Here is an 11312-nt window from a genome sequence, read left to right on the forward strand (position 1 = left end):
AATGGTGGGGCAGGGATGTTCTGAGTCTTCTGAGTTCCAAGGTTTACTGCTTTTCATTTGGGCTCTAACATAACGAAGACCTTGATTTCGTTATCCCAAATCAGGCCGTGAGACCCAACATTGGGACAACAGAAATGGGACTGTTTCCTAAAAAGCCAAGTAGCAGATGTCTAGTATTCAAGAGAGCTAAAAAGCAAGATGGCTCTGCATTCAGAGATCAGAATGCAGATTTCGGCAGTAGGTTAGTTTTTTAATGGGGAAGGAGATTAGTGGACCAGGGGAGCGGACAGGCGGAGTGCTTTTCATCTGTGGGCCTGGAGTCGACCTGCATTTCTCCATCCCTCATACGACTCGCCAGTTTGTAATAATATATTTAATATTATCTGATGGATGCCCATCTCCTCCATTAGTCTATAAATTCCATGAGTGCAGGGATGATTTGCTCATTTCTATACCACTGGAGTCTAGCACAAGACTTGGTATTCAGTAGGTGCTCAATAAATACATGTTAGATGAAGAGGAGTTATAATTCCAGCTCCTCTATGTACCAGCTGTGAGACTCTAAACAAGCACCTTCTCTCTGTGCCTCAATTGCCCCATCAAGGTTAAATTTAAACATGGCAATGCCTGTATACAGCTCTCAGCATCCAGTAGGCGCTCAATACATACAGTCCTCCACCCTCCTCCTTTTCTCCTCTCCTGCTCCCTCCCACCTCATGCCACACCCATTTGTGTAGAGTCATAAAACCCAACCCAGGTTGGACTCTCACCTCCCTAGCCCCTCCTGGCCAGTCCCTTTCCTCAAGTTGGGGGTGGAGGAGCTGGTATCCCCTACATCTGGCTGCAGGTCTCCCCAACCTGAGTGCAGGACTGGGGCCCAAGTGGACCTCGGGTCTGGCCAGGTTGCTGTTGCCGTGGTAACAGCGACAGTCCCCAGCCGCAGGTTCCCTAAGAGACTGGTTACTCTTTAACGTATCCACCCACCTTGGGTGATTAGAAGAATCAATAAGATAACCGGGCGGTGGCAGCTGGCTGTGCTCACTGCCTTCCTGGTGGACTGGCTCCCACTGCCGCTGTGTGTGGGGCCCAGGCTCCTCCATGCCCCCGGGTCTCCAGCTGGGTGGGCTCGGCCATGGTCAGTGTGAACGCGCCCCTCGGGGCTTCAGTGGAGAGTCCCTATGGTGAGTGGGGCCAGCGGGTGGGACCAGGGGAGGATTGAACAGGGCGGGACCATGGTCAAGTTTGGGAGACCGTGGGACGTCCCCCGCCCCATGTGTTTTGGAGGGAACCAAAGACCCTATAAGGACTCCTCTAAAATGGCAGGAAGCCCAGGGGAGGCATGCGACTTGCTTCACTAAGCTCCCAAACAGGGGCATGGTGGATTTGGTATGGGAAGTGCTGGGAGGGGCCGCAAGAGCCCCAGTGCAGTGGCTCGGCTCATTTTCTGCCCAGAGAGACCGCTTTCCTGGTGATGCATCTCAGGGGTACTTCCAAAATTTCACAGGGAATGGGGCTGGAAGCATCATCCCCACTTTGCCTCAGGGCCAACTAAAGCCCAAGGAGAGCCTTGCTGGGCATGGTTGTGGAGCTGGGATGGGACTCAAGGGGAGAGGTGGCTGGCCCTTCTGACGAGGGCCACCAACTCAGGGTAATTCAGTAAGGGGAGGTGGTATAAAGCAATGCACAGTGCGGGGCGTTGGAAAATGAGAATGATTTCATGCTAGATGTGTGCAACTTAGATGCAAGGTTAGGGAAGCATGTGCTATTGATGGTGAAAGTCTTGGGCTCTCTTGCTTGGGGGGTGACTTCAAAATTGTGACCCAAACATCTGACGGTAGAGGATGGGTAAATAAAGTATGATTTATCTTTAAGATGGAATGCTATCCTATTGTTTAAAGAAAAGGGCAGATCTGCGTGTAGATAGCGAAGGACCTCCACGTTACATGAAGTGAACAAAGTAAGCTGAAGGACTGTGTATAGCCTATTACATTTCTGATAACAAAACGGATGTATGCATATATATGTACACACACGTTTATATTTACATAGAAAATTATTGGAAAGACACAGAGGCCAGTAACAGAGTTTTGTTTCTGAGGAGGGAGTTTCAAGAGATCGTTTTATTTATTTATTTATTTATTTTGCACATTTTAGATTTTTAAAAATGAGATGCATTTTGTAAACCAACTTAAATCACACGTTTGCACAGAGCTTGTTCCTCTGGAATCCAGTAGATATTGGTTCTAGTTCTACGACTTTAGATAAATTATTTAACATTTTTGTGCCTCTGTTGCCTTCTCTCTGAAGTTGAGATAGGGTATCTTAGGGTCTTCTCGGATAACTAAAGGAGATCAAGGATGTAAGCCCTTGGCACAATACACATTGTAAGGACTCAATACATATTACTTAGTATCCTTATTAACTGAGGACGGATGGCCTCAAGGAATCAGGGAATGGTCTCCTGTCTAGCCCAGGAGATCTTTCTTCGTTCTACCATCAAGCATGAGTCCGTGATGCAGAGGCAATAGCAGAAGCTGAAGAATCAAAAACAGCCTGGGGATCTATCCCACACGCCAGCCGTGTGACCTTGGGCAAGTCACTTCCCCTCTCTGAATCTATTTCTTTGACCGTAAAACGGAGAGAACAGGACCTGTCTCACAGAGGGCGGTGCAGTTAGAGACAGAATAGCTGAAGGGCTGGGCATGGTTTAGGCGCTTCATCTAAGATTAAACACAATTGCAAGATTTGGTTAATCTTGCGGCCAGAGGAAGACTCATTGTTTCCCAAAGGGGCCAGTCAGCTTCTGGGGAAGCAGGGCCTTGGGCCACAAGCCTAGACTAGGGATGAATGGACGGCTCCATAGAGCTCCTCCCAAAGGATAATGTAATAATAATAATAATATAAACTGACAGCCTCGCACCACATCTCAGATCTATCCACTTCCGTAGGCTGTCCTCTCATGGCCTTTTATCCGAGCATCTGTCATGCTCATCACATAGCAAGTGTCCAACAAACATTGGTTAGGTGATTGGATGGATGGACAGATGGACGGATGGACGAATGGATGGATGGATAGATGAATGTTCTATGCCTATTACTTTATTTATTCTCACAATAGTTTTCTCAGATAAATAATTTTATTATCTCCAAGGACTGAAGAGAAAACTAACGTTCAAGATAGTTAAAAAAAAAAAAAAAACTGTATAACCCCTAGACCTGACACTGTCTGTGCTGACGCTCTTGTCTAAGCTACAGATACAGCGGGGCAGAGAAATGAGGGCTCCCATGGCCAGATCTGAAGCATGCACCAAAGAAAAGAAAAACACTGTTGTCCTGAGAAAGTGGGGCATTTGCTGTGCGTGCATGTGTGCGTGAGTGTGCATGCGTGTGTGCATGCTGTGTGATAGTGGCTAGAAGACCCTGCTTTTCAGGTAAAATAACTCTGGGTTAGCATCCTGGATCTCCTTTTTTTTTTAGCAGTGTGGTCTCTGAGCCTCAGATGTTTCTTCTGTAAAATGAACTAGGGAAGTCTGCTAGGAGGTTCTGGGAAAGATACACTTTCTGATTCAGAGAAAACAACAACAAAGTGCTTTGAGGCAAACCCCTTCTCCTGGGTCTTCTAACAGGGATAATAATAAACCTCCTCAGGTTGCAATTACAGAGTTAAGTTGCTAGATAGGAAACATGGTACGAAGCAGAGCTCAGGAGAGGCAGTGAAGGACAGCCCGGGTTAGCGTCACGTGTGCTTAGAATAGTGTTTGACACAGGTTAAGCATACAATAAATCCCAGCTGCTGTTTTTGAACCTTCTTAGTATGACAGTCTCTGATGAGCACATCTTTGGTGTGGTGATACTGGGTGAACTTGACCTTCCCCTGGACTTACAATGTGTTCCTGGCACTGGATTCTGCTTTGTAGTTCTCATAATTACTCTGATCAAAATAGTTGGTGGGTGTTGTAGTATCTGTCTCCCCTACTAGACCATAAACTCCATGAGGTCAGGAACTTCAGTGGTTCATTCTGCCTTGTATGTCTCACACAGTGACTAGCACAGAATACATGCTCAATAAGCATTTGTTAGTTGCATGAATTGGGGGAGGTTTTAAGAAACAGCCCTGTGACAATGGTCAACAATGTCAGCCACATCCATGCTCTTCCCTTCCTTCCTCTCTCACATCTTCACTTTTGGTTCTTGATTTGTCTCATTATAGACCAAAGGTGGCTGTCACAGCATCAGGCATCACATCTGCACTTAAGTGAAGCTGGAAGGGGTTTCCTCAAAGCACTTTTTCTTTTATAAAAGTTTCCTACAAACCTCCCAGCAGACTTTCTTAGTTCCAGGAAAGCTAGAAAGTCAAGTACCTAATGGAAAGACTTTGATGGAGGTTTACTTAATGAATGAATGAATGGATGGATGAATGAATGAGTAGATATCTGAGTGGATGAATAGGTAGATGGTTTGATGAATGGATGTGATGGGTTGGTTTGGGGGTAGATGGATGGGTGGATGAGTGGATGGATGGGTGGATGGATGGATGGATGAGATGGGCTGGGCTGGGTTGGGATAGTAGTAGCTGCAAGTGCTCAGAATAGGACAAATAAGAAAACAGGGTGATTTGGCTACTGTCAACAATCCTCCATCAGGGCGGTATATCTGTTTCTAAGTGCCAGATGAGCCTGATTTTTCCTGGGTTAATAGGCCTAGTTCCTTTGACAAAAGGCATCAGCCTCAGGCCAGATCAGAGGCTATCGGTTCAGAGGCAGTTTGGTTAAGTGGCTCTCCCACTTAAAGTCGTGGGATAGTGGACACTTAGCTTCAGCTCTGATCTTCAATTTCTTCATTCATCAGATGAACCGTGGTTGTTATGAGGATTCCATGAGCTAATGAAAAAGAAAAGGTATCATAAACTACAAGGTTCTTTGTCTCCCTGAAGGGTGGATGGGCCCAAAGTTGGGTAGGCTACGGGACTGTGTCAGATATCAGACATGGCAGTTTCCACCCTTCATTCCTCAAAATAGTCTCCCCCGCCCTTTCCCCCTTTCTTCCCTCTCTACATTACCTTTCCATCTCATCTCAATTCAATTTCAGCCCCATGGTTCGATGGTTCACAAACCTGGTATATGGGAGACTTTCTTAAACTGGCTTATTTTGGGGCTCCACTCCAGACCTGGTGATTCAGAATCTACTGGGATGAGTTCCAAGAATCTTTAATTTTTCGTTAAGTTCCTTATGTGATTTTGGCTAATAGGTCAGTTGGAATTCAGAAACCATTGCCTATTTTGTCTCATTTTATAAAGGGGGCCTATGGATACCCAGAGCGTCTCTTATCTCTACCCAGAAGTCTCCTGAATTCATTAATTCATTGTTTGCTTGTTCATTTCTTCAACAAACAACTACTGGGGGTGTATGGTATGCATGGCATTCTGCTAGGCGCTGGAATATAGAATAAAATGTCACTTCAGATCTTGCATTGTCCAATCTGGTGGGGTCCACAGACAGACCAGCAGCAATCAAAGACAGAGTACCATGAAATGGATGGATAGGACACTCTGGTAATGCGAAGGGACTTAGGAGGAGGGGAAGGGGTCAGAAACCTCTGATCCTGGAGGAGTGGACCAATATCTAAGCTGAAACCTGAAGGTTTCCCAGGGCTCAGTCAGAAGAGAGGAGGAACAGCATATAAATTGTGCTGATTTTACTTCTATTTGACTGCAGTTAACTTCATCCTTATTGAAAGTATCTTCGGACTTCTCTGATTGTTTCGTGAATGGTTTATCTTGTTCCTAAAAAGATTCTGAGATGCTTAAGTGCAGAACTATGCCTTTCATTTTTTTCTGACTCACATGTCTTCAGCATAAGGGTGGGCCCATGAAGAAGTAAGAATTTGCCTTAGCTTAATCCCCTTCTACATAATGAGCAGGATGCTGGCTACTTTATATGTTTTCTCTGTTTTATCTTTGCAATAACCCATCAAGGTGGAAATTATCATCCCCATGTTATAACCAGGGAAATTGAGATTCAGAGTTGTTAAGTTTCCCTGCATTACACAACAAATGAGTGATTAAAATCTAGTATGTCTGATACCAAATCTCTATTCTTTTAGCTATCCTGTTACCTCTTATAATAGCAGAGGCTGTGTGATATCGTGGTTAGCAGCTCAGATTCTGGAGTCAGATTGCCTAGGCTCAGATTGCCACCTACTAGCTGTGTGGCTCTGAATAAATTAGTTAATTTTCTGTGCCTCAGTTTCTTCATCTGTCTAATTGAGTGATAATAACATCTACTTCATAGGATTGTGAGAATTAAATGAGGTTAATATCTGTAAAGTGCCAAGTGTCACACGTAGAAAGTGTTATGTAAATTTTAACTATTATTATTGTTACTGTCATTATACCTACTATGTGAAAGGGACTGAATGCTTACTATGTACTAGGCATTAATTAGCTGTTATGGAACAAACAGAATGAGGGATATGCAACTGGTTCCAGGGTGCAACTCTCCAGCTGGAGAGTCAGGACAAAGCTTAGTTCCAAGTCTTCAGGTGCCTGGGGTTCTCAAGGCCTGGTCCATGCATCTCGGCCTGTGTGGACCAAGTGGAAGGCCTGGAAATGGAAGGAACAGACATGTGCTGGCGACCAACCTAGGAGATGACTCTGACCCCAGGCAGCTGTTTGTGGCCTCACTCAAATCCTCCTCCTACTGACTCTCAGCCTTCTCTTCTGAGAAAAGGAGGTGTGTGCCTGGCTCAGGGGTTTTCACACAATATTCATTGGAGGAGTCAGGAAAGATGCCTCAGGGTTCACTTTGCCGCAGATGGGAGTTGGGGGAGGGGGTGATATTCAAATGGTCCAGGCACTTAGCTTCTGGTTCAACCAGAGAAGCTCCATTTTGACTTCTGAATGAAACACTTAATAAAAGGACTCAGTGGTTCAAAAATGTTCAGAGAACCGGAGGACCAGACCAGTGTGTTTCAAACTGCCATCTTGACTCATTAATAGGTCACACAATTTATTGAGTTGTATTAATTAGAGCCATACTAACTGATAACTGATGCAGTGAACAAACCCAAAATGTAAATTCGAAGTTTATTTACCTCTGTAAATAAAGTGACCCTGGCCCTGAGTGACATTTATCATTTCTGTTCACATTCCACTGGTGAGACGTAGTCATACAGCCTTGGCCGAATACAGAGGATTCTGGGATATGTGGTCCCTAGCAGGGTAGCTATTTTCCAGGAATAGCTCTGAACTATGGAAGGAGAGCATGAATTTGTTGGTACACAGTCAACCACTTCTGCCATGGGGTCATGTACACACACACACACACACACACACACACACACACACACACACACAATCAAATACACATAACAAATATGAATACACAATTTTTTACATAAAATGGTTCAATAAAAAGGTGCATAGAGAGATACAGCTATGGCGATAAAGCAAATGTGACAGAATACTACCAATCGGTGACTCTAGATGAGGGATGTACTAGTGCTCACTGTACTATTCATTCAACCTTTAGTAGGTTTGAAATTTTTCAAAGTAAAATATTGGGTAAAATGTAATTGTTAAAATTTGTTAGACTAGTAAATAGCATAAACTAAGGTATAAATAGAATTGGGCTTCATTTAAGCTTGAGAATTTTGATTTGTAACTTTAATATAAGTGTTGGCAAACTTCTTCTGTAAAAGGCCAGATAGTAAATATTTTAGGCTTTGCAGGGCAGTGGGATCCACGGCAACTACCAGCTCTGCTCTTGTAGCACAAAAGAAACCATTGGCAATAAATAAATGAATAGGTGTGACTACGTTCCAACAAAACTTTATTTACAAAAACAGGCAATGGGCCAGATTTGGCCCAGGGGTTGTAGTTTGCTGACTCTTGCTTTAATATATCAAATATTATTTTTTTAAAAAAGCTTGGAAGCATATATTTTTGGTTTTAGGCAGATATATTATTTCTAGAGTGCAATTCAAGTCTTCATAAGAAATTACAGATCAGCAATGTCCAAGCCGTTAGAGACCCAAGTCTCTTAATGCTTTTTCACTACGCTGGACAAAATAATTTTAGCACATTTGCTGTTCACATAATCAGCTGGTTTCTTTCATTTTCATTTCTTGCCTTTTATTTGAATAAAAATATACTATTTTAAAAAAATATTTTTTATTGAAGCATAATGTTCATCAGGAAACAGATGAAGGAAATTTCACAAAGATGACCATTTTTTTCAAACGAAGTAAAATAGAATAGAAAACATGATAGTGCATCTCACGTAATAAGAGTAAATTTTGCATGTGTGAAGCTTCTGTTTCCTTTCTATATGTGTATGGATGTGTGCTTGGGATTGTGATAATAGTGAAAATTTATAGAACACCTACTAGGGATTTACACATATGAATTCTCTATCTTCACAATGACCCTATGAGGTAGATGCTATTATTGTCACTCCCGTTTTATAGATGAGAAAATGCAGGCACAAAGAGGTCGAGCCACTCAGCGAAAGTGACATAGACACCGAGGGGTGATATCGGAGTTCCAATCCAGGCATTTGGGTTCCAGGGTCTGTATTCGGACTACCACTTTTATGGCCACTGTATATAAAGTATGTGATGTAAAATGTGTTACTTACTGAGGGTCATGGTCAAGAGGATTTCAAAGCCACTGGACAGAATGTTCCCAAAGGTTCTTTATAGACCTTAAAAATAGCATACTTTTCCTTTGGTGTACCCACAGGGCACAGGGGCCAATTTTATGCAATACACGGACAAACTTTTAAAATCATATTGAATTTATTTTACTGTATGTTAGAGAAATTTATAAATAGCATAGTAAAGCAGCGATATAAGAGATCCTCTTAAAATTAATGTATGTCTTCAAAAGAAAGAAAAATATCAAGTAAAGAATTACAGGTAAATGAAGTACGAGTAATAGGTAGATATGGTAAAAATCATCAAGAGGAATATAAGTGTCTGGGCTTTGGGGTCAGACACTGAACTTGGCATCAGAAGGGCCAGATACGGGTTCTGGCTCATTCATTTCCTAGCTCTGGTTTAATTGATCACTTATATAGTACTTATTATGGGCCAGGCACTCTTCTAAACAGTTTATAAAAATTACCTCCTTCAGTCCTCACAACTACCCATTGAAGTAGGTATTGTCATCATACCCATTTCTCAGAAGAGTTAACAAAGGCTCAGAGGGGTTAAATAACTTACCCCCAAACCACACAGCCTATGAGAGGCAGAGCTAGGATTCAAAACGAGGTATTGTATTAGTAAGGGCAATACTAGCTGATGCAATAAACAAACCTAAAATGTAAGATAGAAGAGTTATCTCCTGCACACAGGGACCCTGTCTACTTCCATCTTGGCTGAAAGATGGGTTTTATTTTAACCACCACAGCCCGCTGTGATAGGTGGAAACTTCTTTGTCATTCAGGGCTCCATGTCCTCTGAAAATGGGATTATGAATGCCAGTTCTGTTTACCTCTCAGGATAGCTCAAGGGATGGTTGCAAGAACCTATCCTATACTGTTGTGCAGATTAACTGAGATAACACACAGAAAGGCCTTAGTTCCTGTACCGATGACATTAGCTGTGAACAATAGTAATAATAGTAATATGGTTATGCAAATGAAGTGATGAATATTGTCTCATCTCCATATCGAAAAATAGTTTATAGGATCTCTCCTATTAGCCAATTAATACGTTACATGTAAGACTAAAAAAGTCAAGAAGTAGCTGTATAACCATGATATTTAGAAATAGGAGAATGCCAGGGCGGGGAATAAAACCCAGCTAAAATAGTTGCAAGTGGTTGCCCCTGGATGGTGGGAATCAGGTTCCTCTTTAAAAACCACTGTCCCGTCTACGGCCATGCCACTCTGAACGTGTCCGATCTTGTCTGATCTCGGAAGCTAAGCAGGGTCGGGCCTGGTTAGTACTTGGATGGGAGACCACCTAGGACGACCAGATGCTATAGGCGAAAAAAATAAAATAAAATAAGGGATTGTAAATGGACGAGGTCCTTGCAACCTGTGAGGTCAACCAATGGTTGCCTCGCCTATGAAAAAAAAAAAAAAGAGTGGGCCAGCAACTCCTGTTTAGTATCAGCTTTGTAGAGTATGTGATTTTTTCCATTGTGTACCTATCAAGCGTCAATTGAATTTTTTAAAACAATTTTAAATTAAAAAGAAAAAGGGAAAAATGAAACACTATTTCAAACACTCTCGAGTGTACCTGGAAATAAGAGTCGTGGGACAGAAAGCCACAGAAGGAAAAAGCAAAGTTAATGTTAGAGGAGAAATTCAGGATAAATCGTGTTTAAAATCCCTGCTGAATACCTTCCAACAGTTCGTGTCGTACTGAACAGAAAACCCAAGCTCTTTCCCCTGACCTAAAAGTCCCCCTGGGATCTGACTGTCTGGCCTCTGCTGGCCTCTCCTGCCTTTCCCCCTTTCGCTCACTCTATCTCAGCCACTCTGGTCTTTTTCCTATCCTTCAATGACACCAAGCACATTCCTGCCCCAGGGCCTTTGTACTTGCTATTCCCTTTGCTAGGAACACCCTTCACCCAGATCTTCCCATAACTGATTTTTTCTCATCGTCCGGGTCTTAGCTCAAATGTTCTCCGCTCAGAGTGGCCTTCCTTGACCACCCAAATCCAAGGCTGACTCACCTCCACCCATCACTGTTCTCTTCGACAGCCCTGACGTCTGGTGCATTCCTTGATCTGTTTATCATGTCTCTTCCACTACAATGTAAATTCCATCAGAGCAGGGAATCTGGCTGTCTTATTCCCTGCTTTATCCTCAGCATGGAGAACAGTGCTTGGCACACAGTAGGTGCTCCATAAATATTTGTGGAATGAGCAAATACAGATGGGGACAGCTGAGTCAGGCAGCTGAGAGGCTGGATGATGGGGCAGTGGCATGGGGAGGAAGCTGCAGCCTCTCTGCCTGGGCCCTGCCCTGGGTAAACAGGCTTCATTCTGCCCAGACAGCCACTGTTTGAAAACTGTCTGCCGTGGAACTGGCCAAGCCTAGGCTGCCACACTGCCAAGGCCCCAGGATTCCCTGGGACAAGCAGGGGAGGCAGCCACACCCCAGGGAGAGCTCATGAAGGAACAGGTGAAAAAGTTATCCAAACAGGCATGAGGAAGGGTGGGGGAGGTGGCGAGACGGGAGTGCAGTTGGCCCTTTCTCGGCAGAGCCCAGAGGAGCTGGAGAGAGGCCGTGGCACACTCAGTGGACAGCTGCCCAGGCAGGACCTGGCCTCGGGGCTGGGCCTCCAGGATCCGATTCTA

At 43.7% G+C, this 11312-nt stretch overlaps 1 pseudogene; it reads left to right on the forward strand.

Moving 5' to 3' along the window:
- Positions 1-9873: 9873 nt before the first annotated feature.
- Positions 9874-9992, forward strand: LOC112471205 (annotated as a pseudogene).
- Positions 9993-11312: the final 1320 nt, after the last annotated feature.

Source organism: Pteropus alecto, unplaced genomic scaffold (genome assembly GCF_000325575.1).
Source record: "Pteropus alecto unplaced genomic scaffold, ASM32557v1 scaffold45, whole genome shotgun sequence".
NCBI classification, from domain to species: domain Eukaryota; kingdom Metazoa; phylum Chordata; class Mammalia; order Chiroptera; family Pteropodidae; genus Pteropus; species Pteropus alecto.